The following is a 15,077-nucleotide window of genomic DNA, read 5'->3' as shown; positions in this document are numbered from 1 at the left end:
TAAGGCGCAAAGCTACACAGAGAAACCCTGTCTCGAAAAAAAAAAAAAAAAAAAAAAAAAAAAAAAAAAAAAAAAAAAAAAAAAACAGCTTGTCCAATATGGTACCACTAGCCAAATATAGATACTAACACTTCAAATTGGATAAAATACAATTAAAGCACCCATTATCTTTTAATTTGTATTTCTATATATGATGAGTGTTTAACTGCATGCACATATGAGCCTGGTGACCAAGATCAGAAAAACGTATCCCTGGAAAAAAGATTCCCTGGAACTGGAATTATAGATGGATATGAGCTGTGGTGTGGGTGCTAGGAATTCAACCCAGGTCCTCTGCTAGAGCAACAAGCACTCTTAATATCTGGGCCATCTCTCCAGCATAAAGTTCCCATTCTCCAATCCCTCGAACCACATCTCAAATGTTCCATGGCTACATGGCTAGTTCTTTTAAGAGTGGTTCTAAACTATTTCCACCATAGCAAAAAGTCCTACTGGGGAGTGCAGTTCTGGGTAGAACTGTCACCAAGGTGAAATGTCAAAATATTATTTTACTAAGTAGGAAATTTAGTCTCCACCCCCTGTACAACCAATGTATGAACATCCAGGGCTGGATATTTCTGTGCTCTCTGAACTATCCTGTTGCCATCTTGAGCATCATGCTTCTTTCCATTCTGACCATCCCTTAATGTAGAACAATACCTGTGATCATGGGCTAAGTTCTCTTAGAACAACTCCTTGAAACACAGTTTGGACTAAAATGTGGGGGTATTCGGTTGTGCTAAGCAAACTTAACCCACATCTCGTAGAGCATGCCCTCTCTGTATCCAGAGCATGGCAACTAGAAATGTGTTGCTTCTCCAAATTACTTAATGTCTTTTCTACCCAAATCCAAAGATAAGCAATGACTAGCAAAACCAAAGTGCAATCCAAAAAACCACTGCTGACAATGCAAAGCAAACATGAAGGAAATGTCCTGACATGATTTCATCAGACAACTTGTTTGTTTGTTTGTTTGTTTGTTTGTTGTTTGAGAGCAGTATGGGGAAAGGCCTAACGTTTTACTGGTTTGTTCCAGACTTAGCTTGTTGCTGTGCAGATTTTCAATACAGTCAATTTTTAGATCATAAATGTCCCCTGACACTCAGACTAGGACTTGACTCAACTCAGACTGACTCACTCTTGTCCCTTGGCTAAGCAGTACTTCAAAATATGTTTTTCATTAAATTTCAGATTACAAATGGAACAGCTCACCCTGTGAGAAAAGCAAAAGCAGTACTCCTAGGGAGGTTAATTAACTTGACACTGCTGTATGACTTGGCATTTACAAGCTGAAATTAACACAGGACTAAAATAACTTGTATCTGTCCAACCTGAGGAAAGAGATTTTTAAAGAAAACTAGAATATCAATATACTAAATTTAGTAAACATATACATGTAATCCTATAGGAACTATTAAAGAGAATCTTTATTAAATATCTATGAACACACTTAAGTTTGCAAGACTTACAGGAAAAGTAAACTAAATTTTTCTCACCTATCACAGTCTCAACTTTTACAAATAGCCTGCATTTCTGTCTGGGGAAATTTATGACTATAAAATGTCAGATCTTCCTTTATTAATGATTATACTTCAACAAAATTTGATTTAAAATTTAATTACATTTATTTATCTATGGGGGCTGTGCTTTGGCACATGCATGGAAGTCAGAGGACAACTTGCAAGAGTTGGTTCTCTCCTTTCAGCATATACCTCCAAGGATCACAGTCAGGTCAGGAGCCTGACATTGCCCTTACCTGCTGAGTCATCTCACCAACCCCAATTTGATCTTTTAACTTTTACAAAGATGTATAAAGAAATTAATGAAATATATCTCAAGTTCATCTAAGAGATTAAATAAGCCAGAGTAGCCAAGGTATTTTTAATAAGAGAAATATTAAGGTAAAATATTCTTTAGCATTTTTAATGTATTTGTAGAAACTTACCTACATTTTTTGAAGTGGTGCTAACATATAAAATAATAAGCATGTGAATGGAACAGCACAGAATATCCAGAAATAAATATATGGCATCAAATAATTCCCTGTGGATAAAGGTAGCTTTTAAATAAACTGAAAGGAATAACTCATGACTTGGTAGAACCTGGAAAAGGAATTTCCCCTTCATACTCTGTGGTAGGCCAAATAATGGATGCTTCAAAGCTATCCATACCCTAGTCACCAGACCAGCTCCTGTGAATACATCACACAGCCAAAGAAACTTTACAGATTTATTTTTGTGTACCTTAAGACAGGAATATTCCCCTGCGTATGTGGACGAGACTTATCTAGTCACAAGATCTATAAAAGCAGGGAACTCTGTAGCTGTAGTAGTAGAGATACCAGAAGACATGAAAGACCCACAGCTTCAAGCCTGAAAGGCTTCTCCTACTACAGGCCTTGAAGATGAAGGATCACAGAAGATAGGTTCCCAGGGGCTGGAGAGACAGCTCAGTGGTTAAGAGCAGTGTCTGCTCTTGCAGAGGACCCACATTCAGTTCCCAGACCCACATGGTATCTCACAACCATCTGTAACTCCAGATTCCAGGGAAACCTGGTGCCCTGTTTTGGACTCCATGGCTCTAAACATGGACATTCCTACAGACCAACACTCATACCCATAATGTTTTTAATAGAGTAAAGAAATAGGCTCCTAGGTGATAGAGCATGGAAGTTTAGGTCTATGGCCACAAGGAACAAATAGATCCTGCCAACAAAGTGACTGAGTAAGCTGTCTAGACCACACAGGTGTACATATTTGCCTAAGGTCATTCAGTCAGTGCCTTTTACTACATCAGTTGTCCCATCTTCAATGAAGCATTGAGAATATGTAAGCACAAATTTGAGATCATCTTCCATGTTCTAGGGAGAAATCTGTTCATATCTAGATGATGCATATAGACAGCTTCAATCTGGGACCTACCTACCTCAACACCCAACAAGGAGCTTGTTTAACAAACTAAAGAGCAGTCCCTGACAAAAGCCACCTACAGGAGAACTGGTTTCTTTTAGCTCACAGCTCACATTATATAGTCCATCATGGCAGGGAACTCAAGGCACCAGGAACTTGAGGCAGCTGATCTCACTGGTCACATGGCACCATAATAAGGAAATAGATGGGGATGAATGCATGCTGCTGTTCAGTTCCCTTTCTCCATTAACACAGTCCAGGATCTCACCTAGGGAAATAGTGCCACCCACAGTGGACAGGTCTTCCACCCTTAATTAAAACAACAAGATAATCCACCACAGGCATGCCCAGAAGCTATCCTCCCATCTCCCAGATTCTGTCAAGTTGACAAATAACATTAGCCATCAGAGCACCCTCACAAAAAATATACTATAAAATATTTTTTACAAAAATACTTTAGATGATCTCTATGTGCTGATATGGAATCATTTTCAAAATATATTTGAAGAAATCAGGTGCAGAATACTGTGTGTATTATGCTCCATTTTCTGATAAAATAAATAATACATAAATAATAAGTAGACAATTGTTGACTAAGAATATAAATATGCATTTGTTTATATATACATAAATTCTGGCTCAGTCAGTAGAGTGCTTGCAACACAAGCATGACAAATTAAGTTCAGATTCCAACACTTCCATAAAAGAGCTGGAAACAGCACCAGTGTCCAAAACCCTAGCACTGGGAGCTGGAGACAGGCAGATCCCTGGAGCTCACTGGTTAGAAAGTCCAGCTGAATTATTTGTAATAGCCAGAACCTGGAACAACCTAGATGCCCCTCAACCAAAGAATGGATAAAGAAAATATGGTACATTTACACAATGGAGTTTTACTCAGGAGTAAAAAACAATGATATCATGAAATTTGTAGGCAAATGGATAGAACTAGAAAATATCATCCTGAGTGAGGTAACCCAAACTCAGAAGGACAAACAAGGTATGTACTCACTCATAAGTGGATACTAGATGTAAAGCAAAGGATAACCAGACTGCAACCCATAGCTCTAGGGAGACTAGCCAGCAAGGAGGACCCTAGGAGGGATGCATGGATCACCCAGCAAAGGAGAAATAGATGAAATCTACATGAGCAAACTAGGGTGGGGTGTGGGGTAATAGAGGACAAGGGACGGGGGATGTGATCATAGGGGACTGGGAGTTTTGAGCTGGAAAAGGGACAAAGTGGGAGAGCAAGGAAAGAGATACCATGATAAATGAAGACATCATGGGAATAGGAAGAAACAGAGTGCTAGGGAAGTTCCCAGGAATCCACAAGGATTACACCACCTTAAACTACTGGCAATAGTCGAGAGGGTGCCTGAACTGGCCTACTCTGGTGATCAGATGGGTGAATACCCTAACGTCCATCCAGTGGCTGATGGAAGCAGATGCAGAGATCTACGGCCAGACGCCAGGCCAAGCTCCAGAAATCCAATCGATGAGAGAGAGGAGGGATTCTATGAACAAGGGACACCGAGATCATGATGGGAAAACATACAGAGACGGCCAGCCAAACTAGTGGAAATGCCTGAACTGTGGACCAATAGCTATGGAGCCCCCATGGTACTGGTCTAGGCCCTCTGGATAGGTGAGACAGTTGTTAAGCTTGAACTGTTTAGGGAGCCCCCAGGCAGTGGGATCAGGATCCATCCCTGGTGCATGAGCTGCCTTTTTGGAGTCCAGTGCCTATGGTGGGACACCTTGCGCAGTCTTGGTGCAGAGAGGAAGGGCCTGGACCTGCCTCAACTGAATGTACCAGGCTCTGCTGACTCCTCATGGGAGATCTTGACTTGGAGGAGGTGGGAATGGGAGGTGGGTTTTGGGGGGAAGGCTGGGGGGGGAGGAGGGAGGAGAGGGGGATCTGTGGTTGGTATGTAAAAGGAATAGAAAATTTAATAAAATAATTTTTTTTAAAAAAGCAAGTCCAGCTAAATAGTGAGCAACAGGTTCAACAAGATAGTGATCAAGGAAGAAACCCAATGTCCACTCCAGGCTCCATGGACACATACACATAACACAGTATTAACTAACTGATTAACTCAAATACTTTTAATATCTCGAAGGACCCATCAGAAGTAAAATTACTTAACCTTACTGGAGACAGGGAAAAGAGTAGAGGAAGGAGCTTTATCTTCATAACCATTTTATATTTTACAGATTCCTAAATTACCAAAATTCAAAATCGTTTTAGTGAAGAAGAAAAAAAAAACAATTTAGATAGTCTTTTCTCACATTTGAGAAGGGGACTCTAATGACACTAAAAGTGGAAACCCTGAGGAAAGTGACAGACATGAGTCCATCAAGGGACCAGGAAGTCGCTGACAGCACTAAGGTCAGCAGAGTGTGGCAGTCATTCTCACCTACACTGGTGGCCAGACAAAGCATCAGTCAACAGAAACATTCAATGTTCAAACCTGGAGCATAGCTTTCAGTTGTTGGGAATTTGTTCTTCAAATATGCTTTATTCACTGTATGATTCCCTGTAAAAGCAAAAACCATTCAAATGCAAAATTAAACAGATAAATTTATGTAAAGTGTGGGACATCTTAGAGCAGAACAATACTAAGATATTTAAAATAAGAGGTACATCTATATAAAGTGTAAGAACTGTCAAAATATGCCATTAAAGTGAATAAGGCAAATTGGAGGGCAATTTGTAGAGCAACTTGGCAACTTGGAGAACAAGTGAGAGAACTTAAAGGGTGTGTGTGTGGGTGGGTGTGTGTGTGTGTGTCTACAAGGACATTTAAGAAATAATAAAATGGGGCTGGAGAGGCTGATCCATGGTTAAGTGTTCATACTGCTCTTCCAAAGGATCTGAGTCCATTTCCCATCACCCATATTGGGAAGTTCACAACTGCCTTCAAGTCCAGCTCCAAGAGATCAGACACTCTTCTGATTTCCACAGGCACTGCACTAATGTGTACACACACACACACACACACACACACAGTTAAAAATAAAATAAAATAATCAAAGTAGCGGTCTTCATGAAGGAGATCTAGCAACGGGGAGAGTGTTCCTGGACTGTGAGAGGTTAAGCTTCTGTTCAGTCCCTCCATTTGTGGTAACTCGTTCCTGTTGCTTTAGGAAGTGAATGTGCCACCTTGCTAAATATATCCACTGAATCACAGAAAAGGCTTAATAAATGATGGTTGGACTCCAACTGCTACAGCCCACAAAGCCTCTGAATGTGCCCCAGGCTGGCATTTTTTTTTCCTGCTCACTACTTAAATGGGAGTAATCCAAAGCAGCTGCAGAACAAGAGGAAAAATGTGCTGCATACTTCCTATCCAACAACCCTGTGCTAAACCTTTCTCAGCCATTTTCCAGGAAACATGAATGAAAAAAGTCAATATAGGAGACACATAGTTATTTCAATTTGACATATCAGGAAACAGGCTTACATAGGAAGGAGCCTCCTTGAAAGGTACAAGCTCAAGTCTGAAACCAAACTCTGTGCTCATGATCCCTCAGCAAGACAAGGAATACAAAGGGTGACAGTGACTAGAAAAACATAAAGGATGAATTTCAAAGTTGAATGCAAAGCCTCAAAAAAAATCAACCCAAAGAAACAAAAAATGTGCATCCATACCTATTTCAAGACAAACAAGAAAGTGGGCATGGTCCCGGCTACATGGTATGTTCATCCACACTCCCACAGACACACAATGCTGATTTCCAGAGCCCATAGTTTATACACAGGCTGGTATAAGATAAACTATTATTATTGATGCTTCTGGTGTAAACATCAATAACACGTTGACTAATACCCTTAATAAACAGCTAGCCTTATATTCTAGACTCTTCCTCTCTCCTTCCTGATGCCTCTCATCCTGCCTACCTGAATTCCTCTTCCTCTATCTAGATACAGCTTAAAACCGACTTCCAATTTTTCTTCCTGGGAGGACTGAGCTACAACCTGAGTGCTTGCTCACATCTCCACTCATCTATTCTCAAAGGTCAACCCAGCATGAAATGTGCTCTCTCCCCATTAGCAAAGCTTATCAATTTATACCCTCAACCCAGAATCATCAGGGGATCAAAACTGACTCAAAACAAAAAAAGTCAAACATAAGTTTAAAACAAGTAAAGATGATATATCAGAGAGGAAGTTCAGAAGACACACTTAGTACTGATCAGCGTGCTAAGTCTTAAATTAGCAATGTGTGTGCCCCCAGGTAGGGTGGGCCCTGATGGACAGAGAAGGATCTGGTCCAAGGCTAACCAAAGTTACAGGCTCACTTCACAGTGTACTATAATACCATGCTTTCACTACTGTGGGAAAGAAACCATATGTAGCCCAGCACACACTGCTAACGGTTTGTTCTGAATTAACTTTCAATCTAGATGTCATTCATTCAAATCCTCCCCCAATATAGAGAACGGATAATGAGGGAACACAGAGCCACAGAAACATGGCCAAAGGCCCGATCAGAGGGTTACAACTAAACTTTGGTGTGATTGGAAGCCTTTGTTTCCCTTCTCACAATAATCTGGCTAAAGATGAGGTGGAAGACAAATCTTTGGGATGGTGAGCCACTGTTTTCTCAGACTGCTGGCTTTCTGAACAAAGTGCAGTTTAAAGATCACTTCCTGGGGTCAGTGAGATGGGCTCAATGGGTAAAGACACTTGCCACCAAGCCTGACACCTGAGTTTAATCCTCAAGACCCACCCAAATGGTGAAAAGAGAGAACTAACTCCAGGGAGTAGTTATTCTCTGACCGCCACTCACATGCTATGGCACATGTGTACTACACACACTCACATTATCTATCTATATAAATATATATTTATTTATATATAGTATATATACCTTTATGCATAGTATATATACATATATATGTTGTATATATATATATATATACCTTTATGTATAAAGATTTGATTCCTGGTTTTTGCTTATGTGATGAGTGATATAGGCCAGTTACAAAGGAGAGGGCCCTGGAAGCACCCTGGACCTGGTTATATACAAGCTGCTGAACATTCTTATCAATGAATCCCGTGTTTGCTGTATTATGCATCCTTAGTCTTGTTTGCTCCCAGCTATCCTCCTTGTTTCTCAGGCTAGAAATCCTGCCCACTTTCAGTACTGCCCTCAAGGACAAGAAGACCCAGTGCTGAGCAAATCAAGAGTCTACATAAATGGTACTTGACCTTCAAAGGCTGAAACTGATAAACTCAGAATTGCCTTGAGCACAGAAGACACACAGTCCCACCAGCTTACCAGGTTCATGGAGTTTAGTTAAGCAAGCTATGGTGAGTGCAGAGTAGGCAAACATCTAGGCAAAGGATGGAGCTAATACAAGCAAACTGGGCCCAGGATATGATAGGTAAAGGTCATTTACCTTTCCATTTCTCAATTACAGAAGCAGCTGTTTATCTAATGCAATGCTCTTTTTTTTTTCCCAGCTCTGCCTCCACTGCTGATCTCTGATTGTAACTTAAAAGTATTATGTTAGCCGGGCGGTGGTGGCGCACGCCTTTAATCCCAGCACTCGGGAGGCGGAGCCAGGCGGATCTCTGTGAATTAGAGGCCAGCCTGGGCTACCAAGTGAGTCCCAGGAAAGGTGCAAAGCTACACAGAGAAACCCTGTCTCGAAAAACCAAAAAAAAAAAAAAAAAAGTATTATCTTGCCGGGCGGTGGTGGCGCACGCCTTTAATCCCAGCACTCGGGAGGCAGAGGCAGGCGGATCTCTGTGAGTTCGAGGCCAGCCTGGTCTCCAAAGCGAGTTCCAGGAAAGGCGCAAAGCTACACAGAGAAACCCTGTCTCGAAAAACCAAAAAAAAAAAAAAAAAGTATTATCTTTGCTGTGTGTGGTGTGTGGTGTGGTGTGTGTGTGTGTGTGTGTGTGTGTGTGTGTGTGTGTGTGTTTGCCATTCTTGCATTGTAAAGATTTCTTGTAACATTCTGCACTCTTAAGGAAACCTGTTGGAAAAGTGGTCTTTCTGAGGCTAAAGCACTGGACTTTTGTTGTTGTTGTTTTGGGGTTTTTTTGTTTGTTTGTTTTTTGAGACATGGTTTCTCTGTGTAGTTCTGGTGCCTTTCCTGGATCTAACTCTGTAGACCAGGCTGGCCTCAAACTCACAGAGATCTGCCTGGCCCTGCCTCCCAAGTGCTGTGATTAGTGTGCATCACCACCAGCCAACTAAGCACTGGCTTTTCAGCTCCACTTCCCCATCTGAAAAAGCAAAGGGGATCTTGTCCCTCACTGTTACTAAAAACAATGGTCAGTAGAAAAAATAAAAATAATTTAAACATATATTGTATAAAAGTACATATACACATATATGCTATAAAAATAAGTTTTATGTATGATATAGCTCATTACACATAGTACAGCATTGCATTAGAAAACTATGTTCAAATGCACATTTCAAAATTATCAAATAAATATTTGGAAAAGAGAAAAAAATAATAACCAGTGCCAGAAGCCAACCTTCAAGCTCCACTTCAGTTCTTAAGTGTCCTCAGAATCTCTCTACTGCCCTCAAATAGAACACCCGCAGGCTCTATTCACAGCTAAGAGGAATTTCATCCCAAGAAGCAAAGATAAAATAAAAAGAGAGCACAGACCATAGAAATGGTCTTTGATAGTAACCATGGGAAATGAGGAGCAACAAGCAAAAAGAAATTTAAGAATTCCACAGGAAAAAGCTTTTGTTGTGGGTTGGGAAGTTAAGAGAACAGGTGTTTAATCCAGATGCACCCATTACTAGTTATCAATGCCTTTATTATACAGTGATTGTGATCCTGTTAGTGAATTATGACTAGCTTTTGAAAAAGGTCATCTAAAAAGTCAACTATAAGTATCATTGTAAAAAAAAAATTACTATACTGAAGTTCTTGGTTCTGTTTCAGGCTCATCTAAGCATGTAGGTTTGTGGAAATGGCTCTGTGCAATAGGCCTTGGTTTAAAAAAAATAGACCTAGAATCCCATAGGCCTGTGGTAGTGAGATCCAGTTCTGAGTGGGCATGTCACATATATTCACCCCTATCTCTATCTCTTCTAGAGGATTTAAACAACTACAAAATATACCTAGACTCAAGAACCCAACCTGGAAACCTGAGGATAAGGTGGAAGATTAGAAACTAACTCACATGACATGGTACATGAGAATCTGGGTTAACACAGAAAGTATCATACTCCAAAGATGGTAGAAAAGCATTGGAAATCACAAAGGTAGAGATAAGACATCTGACAGGTGTGGATATACAGAGAGCAACACAGCAGAAGGAGACAGGCCTCACAGGGCTCCAGCTGCATGGTGCCCTACAGGAAACAGGCACAAAGGGTTTATCTGAAAAGGGAGCCACGCAACACTGATGCCACAAGATTGGCAGTTCTACCTACAGGACAGGCCCAGTTCATACGTGAGAAAATCAGTACCATGGGAAAGACAGCAACAAGCATGGAAAACCTAGCAACGAAATTGAGATTTTTGAGAAAAAAATAGAAATATTAAAAATGTGGGGCTGGATATGGCTCAGTGGTTAGGAGCACTTGTGGTTCTTGCAGAGGGCCCAAGTTCTATTCCCAGCACCTACATAGTGGATCATAACCATCCGTAACTCCAATTCAAGGGGATCTGATGTCCTCTTCTGATCTTCGTTGGCATCAGGCACACATATGATACATACATGCAGAAAAAAAAAACAGTCATAGACATAAGATTAAAATAAGTTAAACTAAGTCTAAAAAAAGGAAATGTTAGAAATTAAATTTCAGCCAATTTTGTTTTAGGTAGAGTCACCAACAGACTAATGGAGACACATGGAAGAATATCAGGGATGGAAGACAAGGTCTGGGTAATGCAGTATTCAGATAGAAAGAGAAGAAAAAATACATAAGCATAACCACAGTGTCCAAGAACTCACAGCACATTCAATATACCAAGTCAATGGAAGCCACAAGCAAGCTAGTATGAATATTCTGATATCAAATAAAGTAGACTGCAAGACAAAATTTAATAAAGAAGCATAAAGAGGAAACAATTCATCAAGATGACAGAATAATTATAAATAGAGTGAGTCCCAAACACTGGGCTTCCAATCTCATGAAACAAATACCAACAGACATAACAGAGATAAGAACTCAAAATAATAAAATTAGAGATGAAAAGGGACATATTATAGGAGATACCAATGAAATCCAAAGGTTCATTAGGAAAGGCTTTAAATTTTTCAACTCCAAAAGACTTGAAAATGTAGACGAGATGAATAAATTCCTGGAGAGAGACAGATGACTTATGAAGATAAAAATTAAGAGAATATAAGCAACTGTAAAATATCCATAGCGCAGTGAGATTCAAAAAGTAATAAAGAGTCCCCCAACAAAGAAAAATAATCCAAGACTGGACATATTTACTACTGAAGTTTCACAAACTTTTAAAAGGCTACTATACCAATGCTCCTCAAACTGCTCCATAAAATGGGGAGGGAAGGAACACTCCCAAACTCATTCTATGAAGGTGGAATTACTTGAATTCCAAAACTAGATAAAGACACAAAGAAAACTATGGACCAAATTCGTGACAAACATAGATGCGTACTTTCTCAATAAAATGTTTGCAAACTGGATCAAAACTTTAAGAAAATGACCGTGTTGGTTTCATCCCAGAAATGCAAGGATGGTTCAACATACACAAACCAGTAAGTGTAAGACAGCACATAAATAAACCCAAGACCAGAAATCAAACGATGGTCTCAACCAATGCAGAAAACACTTCAGATAAAGTTCAATATCCATTTATGATAAAAAGCCCTAAGGAAATAAGAATAGACAGAACATATATTAAAAGCTATTATAACATTATACTAAGTGAGGGGAGGTTGAGAACAATTTCTCTAAAATCTGGAATGTGAAAGGAATATCCATTCTTTCTGCTCTCATTCAACATAGTACTCAAAGTCTTAACTAAAGTGATATGAAAAAAAGAAAGAAAAAAGTTACAAATGGGAAAGGAAGAATCATAATATTCCTATTTATAAACAACATCATCTTATACTTGAAAAACTGATACCCAATAAATTCAGCAAAGTAGGACACAAAACCAACATTTAAAACTCAGTAGCTTTTCTACATAACAATAGTGAACTCACAAAGAAAGATACCAGAAAGGGAGAACCCATTCACAATGCTTCAAAAATAAAAAATAAAATACCTAAGAATAAACCTAACCAAGGAGGTAAAAGTCCTTTATAATGAAAATTTTGAAACACTGAAGAAAATACTAGAAGATGGAAAGATCGCCCATGATCATAGAAGAGGAGTGAATGCTGCTATATTACTGAAAGCAATCTACAGAGTCAATGCAATCCCCATCAAAATCCTAACATACTTCACAAAAATTTTTAAAAATTCAAAGGTTTATATAGAAGCACAAAAGACTCTGGATAGTCAGAGCAATTGTTAGTAGAATGAACACAATGATTAAATATTATCATAATACCTGAGCTCAAATTACATTACAGAACCAATGTAACAAAAACAGACCAACTGATTAGAATAGGGAGCTCATAAATCAACATACACAGTTACAGCCACCTAATTTTGGCAATGTACATGTCAAAATGTACATTGGAAACAAAGAAAGGTTCCACAAATGGTGCTGGCAAAACTATATATTCATATGTAGACACATGAAACTAGATCATTAACAGGATAATATAAGCCTTGACACTCTGAAAGGCAAGAACTTTCTGAAAAGAGTGCCAATAACTGAGAAAATAATTGTATTAATTGACAAATAGGACTGCATGAAATTAAAATGCATCTGCACAGCAAAGGAAACAGCAGAGTGAAAAAACTAGGAGGAAATCTTCACCAACTACACAAATCTGATAAGGAATTAATATCTAGAAATCAGTAAAGAACTCCAAAATTAAAAACTTATTTTCATTTTTGTGTATCAGTGTTTTGTCTACATACATACATACACGAATGTGCACTGCCTGCATGACCAGTGCCCAAGGAGGCCAGAAGAGGGCATCAGAAGCCCTGAAACCGGAGTTCCAGAAGAACTACAGAAGGGGCCAATAAATATATTGAATGCATTCAACATTCTTAACCATCAGGAAAAGCAAGTTAAAACTACACTGATATTCCATTTCACTCCGGTCAGGATGTGTATCATCAGGAAAATTCTTGACAGCAAAAACTGGTAAGGATGTGGGTGGAGTTAGAGGAACCCTTAATACACTGGTGTCGGTGTAAACTGGTAGTGTGCAGCCATTGCAGAAATCTGCATGGAAGCTTCTCAAAAGACTAAAAAGAGAGCTACCATATTACCCAGATACTCAATGGTATCTACCTGAAGGAACTGAAGTCAGCAAACCACAGATACTTGCACATTCATGCTTATTTCTGCAGTATTCACAATGTCCAAGATAACGGAACCAGCCTAGACACTCATCAAGAGATGTGGATAAAGAAAATGGTACACATACACCATTGAGTTTTACTCATCCATGCAGAATCCAACAACGTCATTTGCATGAAAACGAATGGAACTTGGGATCATCAAGTAAAACAAAATTAGCCAGACTCAGAAAGGCAAATCTTGTTTTCTCTCACATGTACAATCTAAATTTAAGACACACACACAGAGAGAAAGAGAGACAGAGAGAGAGAGAGAGAGGGAGGGAGGGAGAGAGAGAAGGCAGAAAGGGACTATTTTAGCAAGTGGAAGGTGACTGGTGGGAAGTGAATATAAGCAAAACACAATGACATGTATGAAAACGCTTAAACCCACTGTGTACACTAAAAAATTCACCAAATACTAAAATAATAAACTATTCTATGTTAAATGAAAAAAAAAAGACAAGGCTTGTATATTTTCTCATATGGAGAATCTAAATATATATATATATATGAATGATGTGAAACAAAGGGGGCAATTTGAGGGGAGCAGAGACAATCAAGGGGGAGCCAAGTATGGGTAGAGTACAGTAGTAATATTCATGTCATCATGAAACTCAATATTTTTGTACAGATTTTTTAAACAATTTTTTAAAAGACACAAAAAAGGAATTTATCCTGCAATCCTACAAAACAGAAGGTCTGTCTTAAAAAAAAAAAAAAAAAAAAAAAAAAAAAAAAAAAAAAAAAAAAAAAGCCTGATAGAAAAACAATTAAAATACATTTCTGATCCCTCTACAAGGTACTTTCTAGAAAGCACCAAACAGGCTGTTCAACAAAAGACCGTGCCAACTGGGTAATAGCCTTTCCTCAGAATCAAAACGATGCCTGGCAGGGGAAAAGCTCAACACTAGGTAGGCAGCTGGAGATAAATACTGGTGTGCGCGGGGAGCCTGGCCTCTTTGGCTCACCCTCTCCAGCTAAAGAAGCAGTGATTGGGACAGTGACAACTGAGCTGATGAAGCAGGTCCCAAGCCTGCAGATCTCACAGCCCTCTCTTCCTTCTTAAATTTTTCTATCTACTGTTTTTCAAGTTACACATCTCCCTAAGAACTGTCTGTAAGCAGCAGCACCCGAGCTTGGCCCGCCTCGGAGAAACGCCCCCAGCAGGGAGCAGAGGCAGCGGGCCAGGGAGTCCAGGGCTGCGGGCGGGCGGGTTCCAAGTGCGCAGAGGCCCCGAGGGCAAGAGTGCGGCCAGAGGCCGAGGATGAGCCAGGCCAAGCCCGGCGGAGCAGCAGGCTGAGCCCGCGCTTCTGCGCAAACCGGCCCGCGCGACTCGGGTGGGCCGCGGAGGCCGCAGGGATGGAGGACAGAGGCCTCCTCCCCGTCAGGGGGCAGCCCGCGCCCCGCGCTCCCCGCCGAGCCCGCGCTGCCACTCCGCGCACCTCGAGCCCGGCCGGAGCGCGAGGCGCGTCCGGCCGCAGTGTGGCACGGAGGCGCCCCCGGGGGGCGGGGGGTCCCCGCGGGGAAAGCTCCGCTGGGCCGCACCGCCCCCGGGCCCGTGGCCCGTGTCGCCGCGCGCGCGCGTGCGAGCGCGGACGCCCTCCCCGCGCCAGGCCGCGGTCCGGGGGCGGACGACCCCGCGGGGGCCCCTCGGGGACTTGCGGCCCGCACAGCCCCAGACGCCCCCCCCCCACGCACACACACA

The 15,077-nt window shown here is 40.8% G+C and overlaps 1 protein-coding gene across 2 annotated transcripts in view; it reads right to left on the bottom strand.

The window, feature by feature from the left end:
* Trank1 (tetratricopeptide repeat and ankyrin repeat containing 1) overlaps window positions 1–15,077 on the bottom strand; it is a 90,957-nt gene that overhangs the window by 74,990 nt on the left and 890 nt on the right. The window lies entirely within an intron of this gene.

Source organism: Peromyscus leucopus, chromosome 7 (genome assembly GCF_004664715.2).
Source record: "Peromyscus leucopus breed LL Stock chromosome 7, UCI_PerLeu_2.1, whole genome shotgun sequence".
NCBI lineage: Eukaryota > Metazoa > Chordata > Mammalia > Rodentia > Cricetidae > Peromyscus > Peromyscus leucopus.
Note: the sequence above shows the minus strand (reverse complement) of the source record. Positions and strands in the feature narration are given on the sequence as shown.